This window comes from Zalophus californianus, chromosome 2 (genome assembly GCF_009762305.2).
Source record: "Zalophus californianus isolate mZalCal1 chromosome 2, mZalCal1.pri.v2, whole genome shotgun sequence".
Taxonomy (NCBI): Eukaryota; Metazoa; Chordata; class Mammalia; order Carnivora; family Otariidae; genus Zalophus; species Zalophus californianus.
In genome coordinates, this window is record NC_045596.1 from 42,797,771 (window position 1) to 42,818,898 (window position 21,128).

Sequence of the window (21,128 nt, forward strand, 5' to 3'; positions counted from 1 at the left end):
GAACCTTATTAAGGTCTCCATAGAGACTTTAAGATTCTGGTGGGCAGATGCGCAGAGCTGCTCATGCTGTGGTGCCCGAGACAAGCCTGGTGAGTTCCCCTGCTTGTTAACTCCTGCCAGCCGGGAGTGGCTGCCTCGCACGTGGGTCTCTCCCTGACCTCCAGCGCCCAGGGCCGGTTTTGCACCCGGGAAGTGCCGGAGTTTCTGAACCAACACAGGTGTTCTAGGCAGAGGGAGCAAGGGTAGGACCTCCAGACAAGAATCTATCTGGAGGTCTAACCCAGAGGCTAGTGTGGCTGGAGGGCCGGGAGGAAGTCTCTTAAAGCCTAAAGAGACGAGGATTCTTCCAAACACGATGGAGAGCAGAGTGAGTGTTTTTGGCAGGGAGATGACGTGAACTGACTTATTTTAACAGGATAACTCTGGCTGCCGTGTGGGGAATACCTAGGGGGGAGGAGGCCAGAATAGAATCAGAACAGTGAGGAGGCTGCTGAAATCATCTGGGCAAGAGAGATAGTGGTGTGGTCTCGGCAAGACTTTTCCAGCATGGCACCATTGGTATTTTAGGGATGGTAATTCTCAGTTTCTTAAGTTTTCATTTTAATTCCTGTTGGTTAACATACAGTGTTATGTTAGTTTCAGGTGTATAATATAGTGATTCAACAATGCCATACGTAGGGGTGATTATTCTTTGTTGTGGGGGGCTGTTCTGTGCATTGGTGGATGGTTAGCAGCATCCCTGGTCTCTACCCACTAGATGCCAGTAGTGCCCTCTCAGCTGTGACATTGGAAAGTGCCTGTGGATATTGCCAAATGTTCACTAGGAGGTGAAATTAGCAAATGTGGTTGAAGGTCCCCACTGAAGATCCAGGCTGATAGCTGTGGCGAAGTGAGAAGTGTTCGGATCCAGGATTTGTGGAGTTTATATGTGTCAAATGAGAGAGAGAGAGGACTCAAGGCTGACCCCAAGGTTTTTGACCTGGGCAACTGGAAGAGGGGAGCTGCCATTGACTGACATGGGGAAGACCATCGGTGAAACAAGTTTGAGGGCAGGGCTGTCTGGAACTCACGTAAGGTCTGGACTCAAGTAGATGTCTTACTAATTGCTTACATAATTTTAGAAGAGGCAGAAAGTAGTTAATAGTTAAGATCACCAAGGTATTAAATGGTATTCCAATGACCAAACAAAAAGGAGGCATTGCCAAGAGGTCTGAGGACCTTGAGGTCATAGTCTTATTCCAGGAGGTCTTTTTTTTTTTTTTAAAGATTTTATTTATTTATTTGAGAGAGAGAGAATGAGAGAGAGCACAAGAGGGAAGAGGGTCAGAGGGAGAAGCAGACTCCCCGCTGAGCAGGGAGCCCGATGCGGGACTCGATCCCGGGACTCCAGGATCATGACCTGAGCCGAAAGCAGTCGCTTAACCAACTGAGCCACCCAGGCGCCCTCTTATTCCAGGAGGTCATGCATTCTCAGGTTTGAGACTTAGAGTCAAGAGTATCTTATCTCAGTGAGGGTTAGTGGTTACTCACACGTTGGATTTCTTTGTTTGGGAAGGTCACCAGGGTGTATCTCTGGACCTTTAGAATCAGAACAATGGGCGAGAGCTAAGCCTCCGATCTCCAAAGATTTGGGTCAATATTGAATTATTTACTAATGTGCATTGGCTACAATTATTCAGTGTTTGATTCTACCCCATCAAAGAGGATGGCATGGTTCAGAAAAGAGCCTGGCATGTGAATGAATACCTTGCATATTTGATTTACAAACTGAAAAAAAACAAAAACATTTTCTCTGGCTGCAAAAATTCCATTGTGCTTTACCTACAATTCTTTGGCTATAGCCCGAGCTGAAAAGTATTTTGCTACAGCACAGCTATATATAGAAACTTCTTATCTGTCTGAACAGATAAACAACCCCAGGAAGTTTGGAATATGTTGCTAAGACTGTTCTCTTGGTTTATTTGTCACAGATTTTCTTGTCATTCTGCAAGGGATGTATTGCTTTCTTTCTATTTGGTGCGTCATCTTGTCGTCTTCAATATTCCTCTCTTCCTAAACTTTGGCAGAAGCTCTTCTTACCTCACTGTTGAAGAAATTGCCTAAAATAAAATGGTGCCCTGTTTTCCAGTGAATAAGCAGATCCTTCAATGTCTGGGAAGATAGGAAAACGGCTCTAATTCAGAATAGAGGTGGCAGAGGAGAAGGGTCAGGAGGGTGGGAGAGGAAAAGCTCTGACTTAAAATTAATGAAAATTCTGAGCTAAAGACTTTTGTTTTTACCTTATTTCTTTTAAGTAAATACAATGACAAGAACTAAGTTAATAAAAATTCTTTAAGCAGAAGTCCTACTGGAATGCACTTTAGTAAGTATAAAAAGTATATAATGTGTGCCCATTATTGCTAAAGTACTTTTTAAAAATAGCCTGAAAAGAGACTTTGCTTAAGAGTTTCCATATTATTAACTAAATTGGTATATTTAAAAAATTGCAATTTCACAAAATCTGCATTAGTGGGTAACAATTAGTGAGGATGATGTTCCCTTACAGGGCTTGCCCACTTGCCTGACTAATGTGATCCCTGTGGCAGGTTGATGATGTTTAAGTATAAGTTAGGGTTAAGAATAATAGAAATAATTAATCATAAAGGGGTTTTTTTAGATTACATTTTTTTCAAATTTATGCAATATGCCCATGAACGCATTTTACCTTCTTAAATTCAGATAAACTAAGCATCTCACTGTTTTTGTTTTTGTTTGTTTGTTTTTTTTCATCTGTTCTTCTTAAAGAAACACAAGTAGAAGTGCCTGCAATATATTTAGGGTCTAAGAACTGGAATCTTTATTTTCTTCACATCCTTAGCAAAACCACCACCGAACATTTCCCTATTTTCCCCGAACTAAATGTTTATGGACATTTAGGAGGCTTCTAGAATCTGTTCAACAAAACTTGCTGCAATGAGGGAAGTGTTCTATATTTGCTTTGTCCAATATGGTGACCAGTAGCCATATGTGGCTTTTGAGCACTTGAAATATGACTAGTGCTGATTACTGAATTTTAAATTTAAATTGATTTTAATTTTAACAGCCACATGTGCATAGTGACTACCATATTGGACAGTTCAGCTTCTAGACATATTGGACAGCTTTAGCTTCTGTACTAAAGAAATAGAATTCTGTATAACTTGAGATGATCCCATTCCTCTCTCCTCTCCATCTTTGTCATCTTTCTCTCCTTCCTTCCATGAAATTTGCTCTGAATACCAACCCACATGCGAGCTCTGTGGCTGGTACCAAGGTGTAGTAATTAAAGACATGTCTCTGACCTTAAGGAATCAACAAAGGTTGGAATGACAGTGACAGGTTATAGGAAAAGCAGGTGTGTGGTCAGGGCCCAGTGAGCAGGCAGGTATGGATCTCTTCCTCAAATATCCATATTACAGGGACTCATTTTTGTTAAATCTCATTTTTATAAATGTTGACTATTCATCAAAATATGTATCAAAAGTAGCCCAGTAGAATTTACTAAGAAAGATGAATAAAGCATGCCTGACTTTTGTATCTGGGGATGTGGATTGAGAGGAGCCATAAAGGAACAGAGACATGGGAATAAGAAGACCTGGGGGTTAGTCGGAGTGGGAATGAGAAGGGCAGGCTCTGGCAAGAGGCATAGGGTGGTAGTTTAAAGTGAGCGAGAATGGCGAGGGCCAGGGAAGAGCTGATATGAGAAAGCCTCAGAGCAGGAAGATGGGGGAATCTGGAGGGAGGCAGGAGTGCGGGGGTTATCGTTTGTCTCTGCTTAGGATTTACGCTTGGAAAACTAGCCAGGAAGGGCTTTCTTTGGCTCTTTTCACATATAGTTGCCAAGAGAAGGTTCTGGTTGGACCCTGAATAGCTGGAAAATAAAATAGAGGCTAGCAACATGCTGGCCAGCCAGGCAGAAGGAAGCCTGGAGCATGTTCATTATTGTCCCTGAAACATACTTCTGGCTCCAACTACAATTAACTATATAACTTCTACATCTCTATTTTGAACCTCTCCATCCCTCACTCTATGCTTTCCCATGCCAGCCTCCTTTCAGATTATCAGAGCTCCAAGTTCCCTCTCACTTTTGAGCTTCCACACATTATACATGTTACATATCCAATAGGTTTTTACTGAGCACTATATACATATAGTTCCTACCTCAGGATTCCAGTGCTTTCCTCGTTCCTTATATGCCAGTGACTGTGAGTGTGACGTTTCCAGTGTCATCTCTGAGGAGAACAAGTGAACTATTCTGCCTTGGGCACGTGTTAATGGAATGAGGGAATAAAAAGAAAAGATGGATTCTTGTGACTAAGTTAAAGCAGGCATTACTCAGTACTTGAGTGATGGCAATGGAAGAGGTGGGAGGTCTAAGACAATAAATGTCATGTTGAAGTTTTGCTAGTCATCATTCATTCATTCTATTCTTGCATTCATTTATTCATTCAACTAATACCTGTTTAAGAACTTAATATGAGAGTAATATGGATACAGTAGGGAAAAAGACTTATGATGTGTTGCAGGAGATAAATGTTAAGCAAATAATTATAAAAACAAAAGAATTGATTTAAAATTTTTTAAATAATTTTTTATTGTTATGTTAATCACCATACATTACATCATTAGTTTTTGATGTAGTGTTCCATGATTCATTGTTTGTGCATAACACCCAGTGCTCCACGCAGAATGTGCCCTCTTTAATACCCATCACCAGGCTAACCCATCCCCCCACCCTCCTCCCCTCTAGAACCCTCAGTTTGTTTTTCAGAGTCCATCGTCTCTCATGGTTCGTCTCCCCCTCCGACTTACTCCCCTTCATTCTTCCCCTCCTGCTATCTTCTTCTTTTTTTTTCTTAACATATATTGCATTATCTGTTTCAGAAGTACAGATCTGTGATTCAGCAGTCTTGCACAATTCACAGCGCTCACCATAGCACATACCCTCCCCAATGTCTATCACCCAGCCACCCCCTCCCTCCCACCCCCCCACCACTCCAGCAACCCTCAGTTTGTTTCCTGAGATTAAGAATTCCTCATATCAGTGAGGTCATATGATACATGTCTTTCTCTGATTGACTTATTTCACTCAGCCTAACACCCTCCAGTTCCATCCACGTCGTTGCAAATGGCAAGATCTCATTCCTTTTGATGGCTGCATAATATTCCATTGTGTATATATACCACTTCTTCTTTATCCATTCATCTGTTGAAGGACATCTTGACTCTTTCCACAGTTTGGCTATTGTGGACATTGCTGCTATAAACATTGGGATGCTCGTACCCCTTCGGATCCCTACATTTGTATCTTTGTGGTAAATACCCAGTAGTGCAATTGCTGGGTCGTAGGGTAGATCTATTTTCAACTTTTTGAGGAAGCTCCATACTGTTTACCAGAGTGGCTGCACCAGCTTGCATTCCCACCAACAGTGTAGGAGGGTTCCCCTTTCTCCACATCCCCGCCAACATCTGTCGTTTCCTGACTTGTTAATTTTAGCCATTCTGACTGGTGTGAGGTGGTATCTCATTGAGGTTTCGATTTGGATTTCCCTGATGCCGAGCGATGTTGAGCACTTTTTCATGTGTCTGTTGGCCATTTGGATGTCTTCTTTGGAAAAATGTCTGTTCATGTCTTCTGCCCATTTCTTGATTGGATTATTTGTTCTTTGGGTGTTGAGTTTGATAAGTTCTTTAGAGATTTTGGATACTAGCCCTCTATCTGATATGTCATTTGCAAATATTTTCTCCCATTCTGTCGGTTGTCTTTTGGTTTTGTGGACTGTTTCTTTTGCTGTGCAAAAGCTTTTTATCTTGATGAAATCCCAATAGTTCATTTTTGCCCTTGCTTCCCTTGCCTTTGGCGATGGTTCTAGGAAGAAGTTGCTGCGGCTGAGGTCGAAGAGGTTGCTGCCTGTGTTCTCCTTTAGGATTTTGATGGACTCCTGTCTCACATCTGGGTCTTTCAACCATCTGGAGTCTATTTTTGTGTGTGGTGTAAGGAAATGGTCCAGTTTCATTCTCCTGCATGTGGCTGTCCAATTCTCCCAACACCATTTGTTGAAGAGACTGTCTTTTTGCCATTGGACATTCTTTCCTGCTTTGTCAAAGATGAGTTGACCATAGAGTTGAGGGTCCATTTCTGGGCTCTCGATTCTGTTCCATTGATCTATGTGTCTGTTTTTGTGCCAGTACCATACTGTCTTGATGATGACAGCTTTGTAATAGAGCTGGAAGTCCGGAATTGTGATGCCACCGACTTTGCTTTTCTTTTTCAACATTCCTCTGGCTATTCAGGGTCTCTTCTGGTTCCATACAAATTTTAGGATTATTTGTTCCATTTCTTTGAAAAAAGTGGATGGTATTTTGATAGGGATTGCTTTGAATGTGTAGATTGCTCTAGGTAGCATTGACATCTTCACAATGCTTGTTCTTCCAATCCGTGAGCATGGAACGTTTTTCCATTTCTTTGTGTCTTCTTCAATTTCTTTCATGAGTATTTTATAGTTTTCTGAGTACAGATCCTTTGCCTCTTTGGTTAAATTTATTCCTAGGTATCTTATGGTTTTGGGTGCAATTGTAAATGGGATCGACTCCTTAATTTCTCTCTCTTCTGTCTTGTTGTTGGTGTATAGGAATGCCACTGATTTCTGTGCATTGATTTTATAGCCTGCTACTTGACTGAATTCCTGTATGAGTTCTAGCAGTTTCGGGGTGGAGTCTTTTGGGTTTTCCACATACAGTATCATATCATCTGCAAAGAGTGAGAGTTTGACTTCCTCTTTGCCGATTTCGATGCCTTTGATTTCTTTTTGTTGTCTGATTGCTGTGGCTAGGACTTCTAGTACTATGTTGAATAGCAGTGGTGAGAGTGGACATCCCTGCCGCGTTCCTGACCTTAGGGGAAAAGCTCTCAGCTTTTCCCCATTGAGAATGATATTCCCTGTAGGTTTTTCATAGATGGCTTTTATGATATTGAGGTATGTACCCTCTATCCCTATAGTCTGAAGAGTTTTGATCAAGAAAGGATGCTGTACTTTGTCAAATGCTTTTTCTGCATCTATTGAGAGGATCATATGATTCTTGTTCTTTCTTTTGTTAATGTATTGTATCACGTTGAATGATTTGCGGATGTTGAACCAACCTTGCAGCCCAGGGATTAAATCCCACTTGGTCATGGTGAATAATCCTTTTAATGTACTGTTGGATCCTATTGGCTAGTATTTTGGTGAGAATTTTTGCATCCATGTTCATCAAGGATATTGGTCTGTAATTCTCCTTTTTGATGGGGTCTTTGTCTGGTTTGGGGATCAAGGTAATGGTGGCCTCATAAAATGAGTTTGGAAGGTTTCCTTCCATTTCTATTTTTTGGAACAGTTTCAGGAGAATAGGTATTAATTCTTCTTTAAATGTTTGGTAGAATTCCCCTGGGAAGCCATCTGACCCTGGGCTTTTGTTTCTTGGGAGTTTTTTGATGACTGCTTCAATTTCCTTGGTGGTTATAGGTCTGTTCAGGTTTTCTATTTCTTCCTGGTTCAATTTTGGTAGTTGATACATTTCTAGGAATGCACCCATTTCTTCCAGGTTATCTAATTTGCTGGCATAGAGTTGCTCATAATATGTTCTTAGAATTGTTTGTATTTCTTTGGTGTTGGTTGTGATCTCTCCTCTTTCATTCATGATTTTGTTGATTTGGGTCTCTTTTCTTTTTGATAAGTCTGGCCAGGGGTTTATCAATCTTAATTCTTTCAAAGAAGCAGTTCCTAGTTTCGTTGATCTGTTCTACTGTTCTTTTGGTTTCTTTTTCATTGATTTCTGCTCTTATCTTTATGATTTCTCTTCTGCTGGGTTTAGGCCTTATTTGCTGTTTTTTCTCTAGCTCCTCTAGGTGTAGGGTTAGGTTGTGTATTTGAGACCTTTCTTGTTTCTTCAGAAAGGCTTGTATTGCTATATACTTTCCTCTTAGGACTGCCTTTGTGGTATCCCAAAGATTTTGAACAGTTGTGTTTTCATTTTCATTGGTTTCCATGAATTTTTTAAATTCTTCTTTAATTTCCTGGTTGACCCATTCATTCTTTAGTAGGATGCTCTTTAGCCTCCATGTATTTGAGTTCTTTCTGACTTTCCTCTTGTGATTGAGTTCTAGTTTGAAAGCATTGTGGTCTGAAAATATGCAGGGAATGATCCCAATCTTTTGATACCGGTTGAGACCTGATTTGTGACCTAGGATGTGATCAATTCTGGAGAATGTTCCATGGGCGCTAGAGAAGAATGTGTATTCCGTTGCTTTGGGATGGAATGTTCTGAATATGTCTGTGAAGTCCATTTGGTCCAGTGTGTCATTTAAAGTCTTTATTTCCTTGTTGATCTTTTGCTTTGATGATCTGTCCATTTCAGTGAGGGGGGTGTTAAAGTCCCCCACTATTATTGTATTGTTGTCAATGTGTTTCTTTGATTTTATTATTAATTTCCTTATAAAATTGGCTGCTCCCATGTTAGGGGCATAGATATTTACAATTGTTAGATCTTCTTGTTGGATAGACCCTTTAAGTAGGATATAGTGTCCTTCTTCATCTCTTATTTCACTCTTTGTTTTAAAATCTAATTTGTCTGATATAAGGATTGCCACCCCAGCTTTCTTTTGGTGTCCATTAGCATGGTAAATGGTTTTCCACCCCCTCACTTTCAATGTGGGGGTGTCTTTGCGTCTAAAATGAGTCTCTTGCATACAGCATATCGATGGGTCTTGTTTTTTAATCCAATCTGATAGCCTGTGTCTTTTGATTGGGGCATTTAGCCCATTTACATTCAGAGTAACTATTGAAAGCTATGAATTTAGTGCCATTGTATTGCCTGTAAGGTGACTGTGACTGTATATTGTCTGTGTTCCTTTCTGATCTATGCTGCTTTTAGGCTCTCTCTTTGCTTAGAGGACCCCTTTCTATATTTCTTGGAGGGCTGGTTTTGTGTTTGCAAATTCCTTTAGTTTTTGTTTGTCCTGGAAGCTTTTTATCTCTCCTTCTATTTTCAATGACAGCCTAGCTGGATATAGTATTCTTAGCTGCATATTTTTCTCGTTTAGTGCTCTGAAGATATCATGCCAGTCCTTTCTGGCCTGCCAGGTCTCTGTGGATAGGTCTGTTGCCAATCTAATGTTTTTACCATTGTAGGTTACAGATCTCTTCTCCCGAGCTGCTTTCAGGATTTTCTCTTTGTCTCTAAGACTCTTAAGTTTCACTATTAGATGTGGTGGTGTTGACCTATTTTTATTGATTTTGAGAGGGGTTCTCTGTGCCTCCTGGATTTTGATGCCTGTTTCCTTCCCCACATTAGGGAAGTTCTCTGCTATAATTTGTTCCAATATACCTTCTGCCCCTCTCTCTCTTTCTTCTTCTTCTGGGATCCCAATTATTCTAATGTTGTTTCGTCTTATCGTATCGCTTATCTCTCGAATTCTGCCCTCGTGATCCTGTAGTTGTTTCTGTCTCTCTTTCTCAGCCTCTTTATTTTCCATCATTTGGTCTTCTATATCACTGATTCTCTCTTCTGCCTCATTTATCCTAGCAGTTAGTGCCCCCATTTTTTATTGCACCTCACTAATAGCTTTTTGATTTCGACTTGGTTAGATTTTAGTTCTTTTATTTCTCCAGAAAGGGTTTCTCTAATAACTTCCACGCTTTTTTCAAGCCCAGCTAGTATCTTTAAAGTCATGATTCTGAACTCTAGGTCCGACGTACTAATGTCTGTATTGAGTAGGTCCCTGGCCGACGGTACTACCTCTTGTTCTTTTTGCTGAGGTGATTTTTTTCATCTTGTCATTTTGTCCAGAGGAGAATAGATGAATGAGAGAACAAAATGCTAACAGGTTAACAACGTCCCCAGCAAATATACTCTATACAAATCAGAAAAGACCTGAAACCAGGGGACAAGAAAGGGAAAGAAAGAAAAAAGAAAGAGGAGAAAAAAAAAAAGAAAAAGAAAAAGATAAAAACAAACAAAAACAGAACAAAACAAAACAAAAAAAACAGAATATGATCAAATGTGATCAGGCTAGTGCATAGATCAGTGCCACACACTGGATTTTGGGTGTATTTTGGTCTGTTAGAAGAAAGTGCCTCCTAAAATTTTAAAGGAAGAAAGACTTATATATGCACAAAATAAGGGTTGATACAATGAAGGGATGGAAGATGACTGTAAAGATGAAAAGTCTAAAAGATTTTATAAAAGGAATTGATAAGATAAGAAGTTGTTTGAAAAAAGAAAGAAGATTTAAAGAAAAAAAGGGAGAGAATGTGATCAGGCAGGAGACTAGAACAAAGCCATATACCAGTGATTTAGGGTATATTTTGATCTGTTAGAAGAAACTGTATCTCAAAATTTTAAAGAGAGAACAACTTATATATATATGCCAAAAATAAGGGTAACTACTATGAAGGGATAAAAATATGACTCTAAAAAAGAAAAATAAAAAAAAATTTTTTTAAAAAAGGGATTGATAAGATGTTGGTTGAAAAAGGGAAAAAGAAAAATTCAAAAAAAAACAGTTAAAAAAATTAACCTTGAAAATCTAATGAATCATGGTAAAAAAGCCATGAATTCTATGTGCAGTATTCCCCTAGCGCTGGAGTTCTCCCGCTCTCCTTGATCGGTAAACTTGGTCTTGGCTTGCTGGCTGTTCGTGCTGATCTTCTGGGGGAGGGGCCTGTTGCCGTGGTTCCCAAATGTCTTTGTGGGAGGTGGAATTGCCCCGCCCTTGTCGGTCTGGGCTAAGCAATCTTCTCAGGTTTGCTCTGGGGAGCTTTTGTTCCCTGCAAGCTCTCCGTACAGCTTTGGAGGACCAGGGTGAAAGTGGTGGCCTCCCAATCTCTGCCCGGAGGAGCCAAGAACTCGGCACCCCGCTCCTCAGTGCGCCCCCAGAGAAAAGCAGTCACTCCCGTGTCCCCGGTCTCTGGCCGCACTCTGTGCTCACCCGGCCTGTGACCAAGAGTTTCTATCTCTGGCTCCCGACCCCATGTGGAGTCTCCAAACCCAGCAGATCCCTGCGGTGCGCTCCCACACTGCTCCTCCCCGGGGAGGAAGGGGAGTCTCCCCGGATCTGCTACCTGTTGGGTCCCTGCTGGAGGAGCAGTGGCCCGACTGTGCCGCGGATCACAGTTTATGGCAACCCCGAGCTGAGAGCCCGCGCCTCGGCTCCGTCTCTGCAGCCGACTTCCCCGCTCCGATACCTGGGAGCTCTGCTGCACTCAGGCACCCCTGGTCTTTCTTGACCCTGAGGTTCCTGAGACCACACTGTCCCACGAGGGTTCCACCCCCAGCTTAGCCACTGGAGCGATGTCCCTCAGCAGAGCCGACTTCTAAAAGTCCCGATTTTGTGCTCCGTGGCTCTATCACTTGCCAGAAGCGGCCGATGGAGGCCTCCTCCCCCGCCGTCTATCCTCCCGAATATCGCCTCGGATTCACTTCTCCACACATCCTACCTTCCAGTAAGTGGTCGCTTCTCTGTTCAGAGAGTTGTTGCTACTCTCTTCTTCGGTCTCCTGTTAAGTTCGTAGGTGTTGAGAATGGTTTGATTCCCTATTCAGCTGAATTCCTGAGACCAGATGAAATCCAGGTCTCCTACTCCTCCGCCATCTTGCTCTGCCCCCTGATTTAAATTTTTGATGTAAGCTCTGAAGGGAAATTATAGGTGCGTTACAGAGAATTTGACCTAAGCTGGAAATCATGGAAGGATTCTCTGAGGAGGTGACATGTTAGTTGAATAGTTGGAGAAGAATATTTTTTTTTATTAATTATTTTTTTTATTATGTTATGTTAGTCATCAGGAGAAAAATACTTTCTAAGTAGAGGAAACAATATACAGTACTTTTCCTTCCTGGCCCCCTTTGCAACTGGCATTATGTGGCCATTTACTTAATTTTCTTTACAAGTCCTTTTCTCTATCTAGACTGTCTGCTCCAAGAGATCAGGAGCAGTATTGGTCTTGATTACCATAGCACATTCAATATCCAGCTCAATGCCTGTCACATAACAGGTGCTCAGTAAAAACCTATTGGAAATATAACATGTATAATGTGTAGAAGCTCAGAAGTGAAAAGGAATTTGGAGCTCTGAGAATCTGAAAGGAGGATGGCGTGGGAAAGCATAGAGTAAGGGAAGGAGACATTCAAAATAGAGATGTAGAAGTTACCCTGGGCCTTGTGGGTTACATGGAGGGATTTGGGCTCTGTCCTAAAAGCAATGAGAAACTACTGAAAGATATTAAGTAAAGAAGTGATGGGGGTGCCTGGGTGGCTCAGTCATTAAGCGTCCGCCTTTGGCTTATGTCATGGTCCCAGGGTCCTGGGAATCGAGCCCCACATCGGGCTCCCTGCTCCACGGGAAGCCTGCTTCTCCCTCTCCCACTCCCCTGGCTTGTGTTCCCTCTCTCGCTGTGTCTCTCTCTGTCAAATAAATAAATAAAATCTTCAAAAAAAAAAAAAAAAGAAGTGATGGAACTTGTGGTGAGCATAGCATAATGCATAAACCTGTTAAGTCACTATGTTATTACTTAACAATTTTCAGGTTTTCAGATTTTCAGTTTAAAAATATTCTGTCTGCTGTATGAAAAGTATATTGGAAAGGAGCAAGAGTGGACACATGAAGATTAATTAGGATGCTTATGTAGTGGTCCAGGTGAAACATGATGGTGTCTTAGGGAGATGGAGAGATGTGGATGTATAAAAGAGGTCAACTAAAAAACAAATAACCCAATTGAAAAATGGTCAAAGGATCCGAATCGACCTTTCTTCAAAGAAAATATGCAAATAGCCAATAAACACATGAAAAGATGCTCCATATCATTAGCCATCAGGGATATGCAAATCAAAACTGCAATGAGATACCACTTCACAATTGCTAGGATGGCTCGAATAAAAAAAAAAGAGAACAATAGGTGTTCATGATTATATGGAGAAATCGGAAATCTCATACATTACTGATTAGAATATAAAAAACTTCTCAAAAGGTTAGAGTTATAATATCACCCAGAAATTCCACTCCTAACTACAGACTCAAGAGAAATGAAAATACACGTTCACACAAAAAGTTGTACACAGATGTAGCTATAACTACATTATCCATTAACAGTAAAAAGTGATAACAACCCAAATGTCCATCAATTGATGAATAGATAAATAAAATAAAGGGAGTAATCATCATGGTGGAATAAGAGTTTTCTACTGTCTTGCTTCCAAAGAACCCTGATTTAAACAAGCACCTACAGGAGAGAGAGGCTTTGTGGAAGTCCAGAAACCCAACAGAGAAGTTCTAGCACCCCTGATGCAAAGATCATACAACATTCCCAAATTATGACATGTGATACAACACATTAATCCAATGAAAGACAATCATATGGTCATCATGATAGATGGAGAAAAAGTATTTGAAAAATTTATTTCATGTTAAAAACTTGAATGGTGACTATAGTTAACACTATATTGTATATCTGAAAGTTGCTACCAGAGTAGATCTTAAAAGTTCCCATCATAAGAAAAACAAATTGTAACTATGTGTGGTGATGGCTGTTAACTAGACTCACTGTGGTGATCATTTCACAGTATATACATATATCAAAATCATAATGCACCTGAAACTAATATAATGTTATATGTCAATTATATCTCAGTAAAAACTCTTAAAATATTGGGTATAGAATGTAAATAGTAAAGGCCATATGTGATAAACTCACAGCTAACATTGTACTCAATGGTGAAAGGTTGAAAGCTTTTCCTTTAAGATCCAAAAACAAGACAAGTGTGCCCTCTCACCACTCCCATTCCACATAGTACTAGAAATCCTAACCAAAGCAATTAAGCAAGAAATAGCAATAAAAGCATCCAAATCAGAAAGGAAGAAGTAAAATTGTCTGTTTGCAGATGATATGATCTTATATAGGGAAAACCCTAAAGATGAAACATACACACACACACACACACACACACACACACACACACACACACACACGAACCTATTAGACTACTCAACAAATTCAATAAAGTTGCAGGATACAAAACATACAAAGGTCAGTTGCATTTTTGTCACTAACAACAAAATATTGGAAAAAGAAATAAAGAAAACAATCCCATTTACAATAGCTTCAAGAACAATAAAATACTTAGGAATAAATTTAACTAAGGAGGTGAAAGATCTGTACACTGAAAACTATTAGACTTTGATAAAAGAAATTGAAGGAGACACAAATAAATGGAAAGATATCTTATGTTCATGGATCAAAAATCAATATCATTAAAATGTCCATGCCACCCAAAGCAAGCTAGAGATTCAATCCAATTCTTATCAAAATTCCAATGGCGTTTTTCACAGAAATTGAAAAGACAGTCCTAAAATTCATGTGGAATCACAGAAGACCCCAAATAGCCAAAACAATCCTGATAAAGAAAACTAAAGCTGGAGACAATACACTTCTTGATTTTTTTTTTTAAAGATTTTATTTATTTGACAGAGAGAGACACAGTGAGAGAGGGAACACAAGCAGTGGGAGTGGGAGAGGGAGAAGCAGGCCTCCCGCAGAGCAGGGAGCCCAATGCAGGCTCGATCCCTGGACCCCGGGATCATGACCTGAGCCAAAGGCAGATGCTTAATGACTGAGCCACCCAGGCGCCCCACACTTCCTGATTTTAAACTATGTCACAAAGCTGTAGTAATTAAAATAGTATAGCACTGGCATGAAAATAGACACATAGACCAATGCAGCAGAATCTAGAGCCCAGAAATCAACCCATGCATATATGATCAACAAATATCTGACAAGGGAGCCAAGAATCCTCAATAGGGAAATGTAGTTTCTTCAATACATTGTGGTGGGAAAATTGGATATATGCATGCAAAAGAAGGAAATTAGACCCCTATCTTACCTTGCTCACAAAAATTAAGTTAGTGGATTAAAGACTTAAATGCAAGAACTAAACCATAAAACTTCTAGAAGAAAACATAGGGGATAAATCTCCTTGATATTGGCTTGGCAATGATTTTCCAGTTATGACACCAAAAGCACAAGCAACAAAAGCAAAACTCAGCAAGTGGCACAACATCAAGCCAAAAGGCTTCTGCATGGCAAAAAAAAAAAAAAAAACAACAATAAAATGAAAGGCAACCTGTGGAATGGGAGAAAATATTTTCAAACCATATATTTGATAAGGGGTTAATATCCAAATTATATAAGGAACTCCTACAACTCCATACCAATTAAAAAAACCCCAAATAATCCAATCTAGATATGGGGACAGGACCTGATAGACATCTTTCTAAAGAAGACCTATAAATGGGCAACAAGTACATGAAAAGATGTTCAACATCACTAATTATCAGGGAAATACAAATCAAGACCACAAAGAAAAATCACTTCACACCTGTTAGAACAGCTATAATTAAAAAGATAAGAGGGGCGCCTGGGTGACTCAGTTGGTTAAGTGTCTGCCTTTGGCTCAGGTCATGATCCTGGGGTTCTGGGATCAAGTCCTGTGTCAGGCTCCCTGCTCAATGGGGAGTCTGCTTCTCCCTCTGCTCCTCCCCCATCTGCCCCCCACTCATGCTCTTTCTCTCTGTCAAATAAATAAATAAAATTTTGAAAAAAAAAAAAAGATAACAAGTGTTGGCCAGATTGTGGGGAGAAAGGGGAACCCTGATGCACTGTGTTGGGAATGTAAATTGGTGCAGCCACTGTGGAGAGTAGTATCGAGTTTCCTCAAAAAATTAAAAATAGAACCACCAAATCATCCAGCAATCCCACTTCTGGATATATGTCCAAAGGAAATGGTATCACTATCTGAAGAGACCTCTGCATCCCCATGTTCATTGAAACATTATTCACAATAACCAAGACATGGAAACAACCTAAGTGTCCACCGATGGATGAATGGGTAAGGAAAATGTGGTGTATATGTGTACATGGAATACTAGTCAGCCATAAAAAGAAGGAAATCCTCCCATTTTAACAACATGGTTGGACCTGGAGGGCATTATGCCAGGTGAAATAAGTCAGCCAAGGAAAGACAAGTGAAGTGCTGTGATTTCACTTATATGTAGAATCTAAGAAAGAAAACGGCAACAGAAGAGGGCACAGGAAGCAGAGATGGGCAAGTATGGAAGAGAAAACATAAGTAATAAATCTGGATGCTCTCAGAGTTTGTCTCTAAGAGCCCCAGCAAAGTGGTTCCCCACACGCAGCCTCTAATTTGGGCATGGAAGTTCGAGGTTGTGAGGAAGTCCCTTGAATAGCTACAGCTTGGTCAGGCAGACCACTGTCCATTGAGGGGAACAATTCTGAGCTTTCCTGGAAGCACTTCAACTTTAAAGACCCTCTTACCTGCCATGTCATTAGGGCACCAGCATGGTAGCCATTAGATTAATTTAATAGATTTTTATATAGCATTTATCAACATTCATATAGCAGAGATACTATACGGAAATGCCAGCAGGGGATGTACAAAACATATAACTAGTGAGAATGAGATCTGTGGGAAGCATCAAGGAGTTGAAGCCTCCTGATACATGTTAAATAATAGCTTCCCCCAGGATTCCAATGACATGCAAATGAGAGGATCTTTAAAATTTAAGTGCCCCCAGTGGAGAAGCTGGATGGTTTTGTCCCCAGGGTGAACAATCAGAAAAGGGACAAAGTAGTTTTAGGCAGACTCATGGGTTAAAGAGAAATGCCTTAAAAAGACAGACAGAGAGAGAGAGAGAGAGAAATACCTTTCTATGAATGGCACCTGTGATAAACTTCTTTTGATCAATTCCCTTTCTGTCCTGAGGCCTGGGGATGCACTGTGATGTTTACATGACTTGAGAGGGGCTAGGGAAAAGTTAGGGGCTCCCAGAGTGGCGAATGAAAATTTCTGGGACTTAAGTTTAAGGGGTCCAAGCCCATGTTCACTGTAGCATTATTCACAATAGCCAAGACATGGAAACAACCTAAGTGTCCAAAGATGGGTGAATGGACAAGGAAATTGTGTAAAGAGCAGAGATGTCTGCAGGTACCAACAGTGGGTACAAAGAGAAGAAAGGCTGGAAGGAGCCAACAAAAGGTGAATGAGGCTAATTTAGGATGCGATGGCCCACAGCAGGAGTTAGAAGGGGGACATGTGAAGGCTTGTGAATGGAGGCCAGTTGGATGGGACCCTTCAGAGCTTTAGGGCCTGCCTGACAAGAAGTTGAGACGGATTAGTTCAGGTTTGAAGAACAAAACAGAAAAGGTCTATTCCCTCAGCAGCTAGAGAATCATTGGTTCTTGAAGATGTCTCAAGGACCTTCTAGTTAAACTTGAGGTCCATTATGGTGACATGTCCCAGAACCATCAGTGGCAGGAATCCAGGTCTGGGTCCCAACTCTAGTTGCTCTTATCCTGGGATGGGGGAGGGGGGCGGTGATGAGCCCTTGTCCAGATGAGTAAGTGTTGGACTCAAGGGTGAGTCAACAGCAGGACCACCTGACTATAGACCCAGGCCACGTGTTCCAACAGCTTTATTGACGATAAGGGTGATAGTCTCATCTTCATCTGCTCAACTGGGAATTATCTGAACATGGATGAGGAGGAGGACGGGTGCTGTATCTTGGGCTCCCTAAAACCATAACATCTCTTGTATGGACCCCGAACCATGCCATATTGATAAGGATGAACCTTTGAAGAGCAAACTAGCATGTGGAAAGTGGGGCCTCTGAAGTAGTCTTGCTTTTGGGTAAGACTTAGGCTCAGTGAGGGTGGGGCCCTTGGGATTTCTCTCTGGGTGGGATAATGCTCTTAATGAAACTACTCACAGGGAGTGGCTGGTTTTGTTCTGACAGGGCTTCTTCAGTCCAGTATGCTGAGTGCTGCCACCTGACTTGAAACTTCACAGGTACTGCTTGGCGTAGGCACTGGTTTGCAGGCAAGGCTGTGTCAGCGATTAGATCATTTTAGACATGAGCAGGCAGAACAATATTTGCTGCCTTTATTGTGTTTCTCAGCTGTGTCTGCAGGCAGAGACTGCAATCTGGGGGGAAAAGAAAGAAAGAAGAATCTGTTTCACGCATGCTACAGAACACTAATATATGAGATTATAGTTTAAATTGTTAGTGTCAGACCTAGGAGACAATGTGACTTAAGACACCCCCAAATCTGCTAACTGCCTACAGGGCCCCAGGAGGGAACCGGAGTAGTTACCCGCAATTATCTGGCTTGTCTGTTGACTCCTAAGCGGTTTCATATTGACTCTGGATTTACTGATTATATAAGCTCTGACCATGGTTGTAGATGGCTTTATCCACACAGCGTGATAAACAGATACCCTTCCCCACCCCTCCCCGCCCCCAAAAAGAAGAATCCTTATAAAGGGAATGTGTCATGCTCTTGAGATGAGGCAGAGAAACAATTACATAACATTCTTGCATACTCTTAGTCCAAGAGAACAATTACAAGGACCTATGCCTGGAACTTTCTGACTCTAGAAAATCAGATTGCTCTGGAAATCAAGGAAGAACTAGAGTAGAATGAAAAATATGCTTCATTCTTACCAGGACGGGGATACAGGAAGAATGAAAGTGAGATACAGGAGAGCAGGCTGATAAAACTGGAGAAAGAGAAAGTTTTCCTTAAGAAAAGGGTTGGTATATTTTCAGAAGACCACAGAAGCCTGAGATAGAGAAACAGGAAGAGGAGGTGCATATAGGTAATGACTTTAGGAAGTTAGGCAGCGGGAGATGTTTTAGTTGTCGTAAGATCTGAAAATCTGGATTGGGGATCCATGAAATCTAACAGATGAAGAGAGGCAAGAGAAGTTAACAGAATGGCTTCCTCAGAAGTAGCTAAGATCCAGAAAAACAGAGAGAAGCAGCCCTTAGAGACATTGATGGAGTCCAGAGTAAGAGCTGTTAGGGAGACACCCTTGGAGACTTTAAGTTAACATTCCATAATATGGGGATAGATTTGAGAAGGATTGAGTAGACAAACCAGCATAAAACACTGTAGTACCGGGATGTATTAATGATGAAAGTAAGGAAGCTTGTAGGTTTTTGCCCACTACCTGGGGATTCCTGACCAATAAAAATATAGATTTATGACATTAAAGGAAGCTTGAGCAAAGATGCAGTCCACCAGGCAGAGGCAGGCAGGCCTGGGTTTGATGTTAGTTTGATGGGAGTATATCTCCCAGGGGATTATCCCTACTCAGAGAGTGACAATGAACAAGACTTGAACAATGCCTGTTTTTGTCAGTCTTATAACTCCCTGACTTTATGTCTCCCACTATGGAAGAATAGAACAAATGTGAGCAATATGTTAGCAAAAACAGCAGACGCCATGGGAGAGAGAAGGGAAGGAGGACATCTGAATCTGGCAAACGTGTTAGGTCTTTGCAGGAGAGGGGAAAGGGGATCAGTTCTAGAAGGAGATTAAACTCTTAGAAACTCACTTTTCTGAGAGACACAGGGGAATCACAGAGGGAAATGGAGCACTGCTGTACATCCCCCTGCTGCAAATAAAGACAGAGCAGAGAGCACCAGTCCCTGCAGCCTGAAACCATCCAAACCTGAGGAAAACTGCGTCCTGAGGAGCACGTGGCAGAGGTTTGAGTCCTCACTAGCTGCCCCAGGGCATAGGTTCTGGACTCAGCCAAGGCGCGTTCACTTCAGGGACCTGCCAAGGGTGGTTCTTCACTGGAAGCAGACATGAAGGTGCGGGGGGCAATTCCCCAAGAAGGAGGTTCTACCAAGTGACCCATTCTGATTGCCTTCGAGATGGTCAAAGCACCATTGCGGCTCAGTACTGTCTGTTCACAGTTCCAAGAGAATCTGGGGGCCAGTGTCCCTAACAGCCTCTGCTCTGTTCATGACTGAGATGTGACACACAGGACTCAAAGAACAATGGATGCTCAGAGGTTTTGTATGGGCTGCAAGGAAAAGAAAGGCCTCATGTAAAATCTGCTGTCTGAGATGGTCATCACGTTTCTAAGAAGTGCTTGCTCAGAGTGGAGATATTTTCCACCTAGACATGACACATAAATGGTGTCACAATTAAGGTCTATGTGGAGGTACCCCCCAGCCAGACTTAAGTTCCAGCTCCGGGCATCTGGGAAGGCTCCTGGGAAGACTGACTCTGCAATTTTCTGTTTTCTCCTCAGATACCAAGCCTCCGCTATGGTCTTTGGCAACCTCGTACACTAATTCTAGGAACCCATTTTTTTTCTGGAATACCTGACAGTGCTTTTGTTTCTTAAATTTGTGGGTATGAAGCTAACGCTATAATAATTATGTGTGTTATATTGAATTTTTGGGTTCTCTAAAAAGATGACTTTCATGAGAGACTTTGAGGCTTGAAGAAACTCTATCCATCCCAGTGAGAGGAGGACCGGGGATGGCTAACAGAAAGAAGCCGCCTGAATTCCCGTCTGAAATTTATAAACCCTCCCCCCTTTTTCTTTTTGCATCAAGAACTCTCTGACTTAAAAACTTTGGATTTTAGGCTCACAAGGGCAACATATTTTACTTTAGAAGTTTGATTTTTGGGGGGCTTTAATTTACAAGAGGATTTAATCCTTGGACTTAAATCCGCTCCCCCCCCCCCCCAAGAATTTGACAGCAAAGAGGCATTCTAATTACTGGAGTATCTTTATGTTGTTAGTTCATCTAATTTCAGAACCTCAGATGAACTATATCGGAAGACATATTTGGGTATGAGAATTAGAAGAGAGTGTATTTTCAGCCCCAGTTTAATGTACTATTTGATCCTTGATTAATGTATTGGCTAGATCCATTGATGAGCTTTTTGGTGGCTAAATCAACACTTCAAGCTGTAGACTCCTGAGGATCCCTAAAGGAACAGTGGTGGGTGGTGTTAGGGGAGGCCTCATGAAAGTGGAAACAGGACTTCCTACAGAACATTGCATTCCTCCTCCCATGTGTCTGTGTGGGGGACTTCCACTAGAGTAACATTCCTCGTTCCTCTCTGCCCTGTGTCAGTAGTGGTGCTGAACTTGGGAGCATCCTCAGCTTTCTCTAAATTCTCTCTCTTGGCCGCTGCCTTCCTACAGAGAAGACACTTACTGAAATGGGTACTCAGCCATAAACTCAGTGTACAGGGC

The 21,128-nt window shown here is 41.4% G+C and overlaps 1 long non-coding RNA gene across 2 annotated transcripts in view; it reads left to right on the top strand.

The window, feature by feature from the left end:
* LOC113924898 overlaps nt 1-21,128 on the top strand; it is an 80,626-nt gene that overhangs the window by 28,217 nt on the left and 31,281 nt on the right. The window contains exon 5 of one of the 2 annotated variants that reach the window (XR_003520845.1): nt 17,857-17,894. The exons of the other annotated variant lie outside the window; for it this stretch is intronic. This is a non-coding gene — a long non-coding RNA (uncharacterized LOC113924898). Of the gene's footprint in view, nt 1-17,856; nt 17,895-21,128 lie in introns of those variants that run through there. 2 annotated transcript variants of the gene reach the window in all.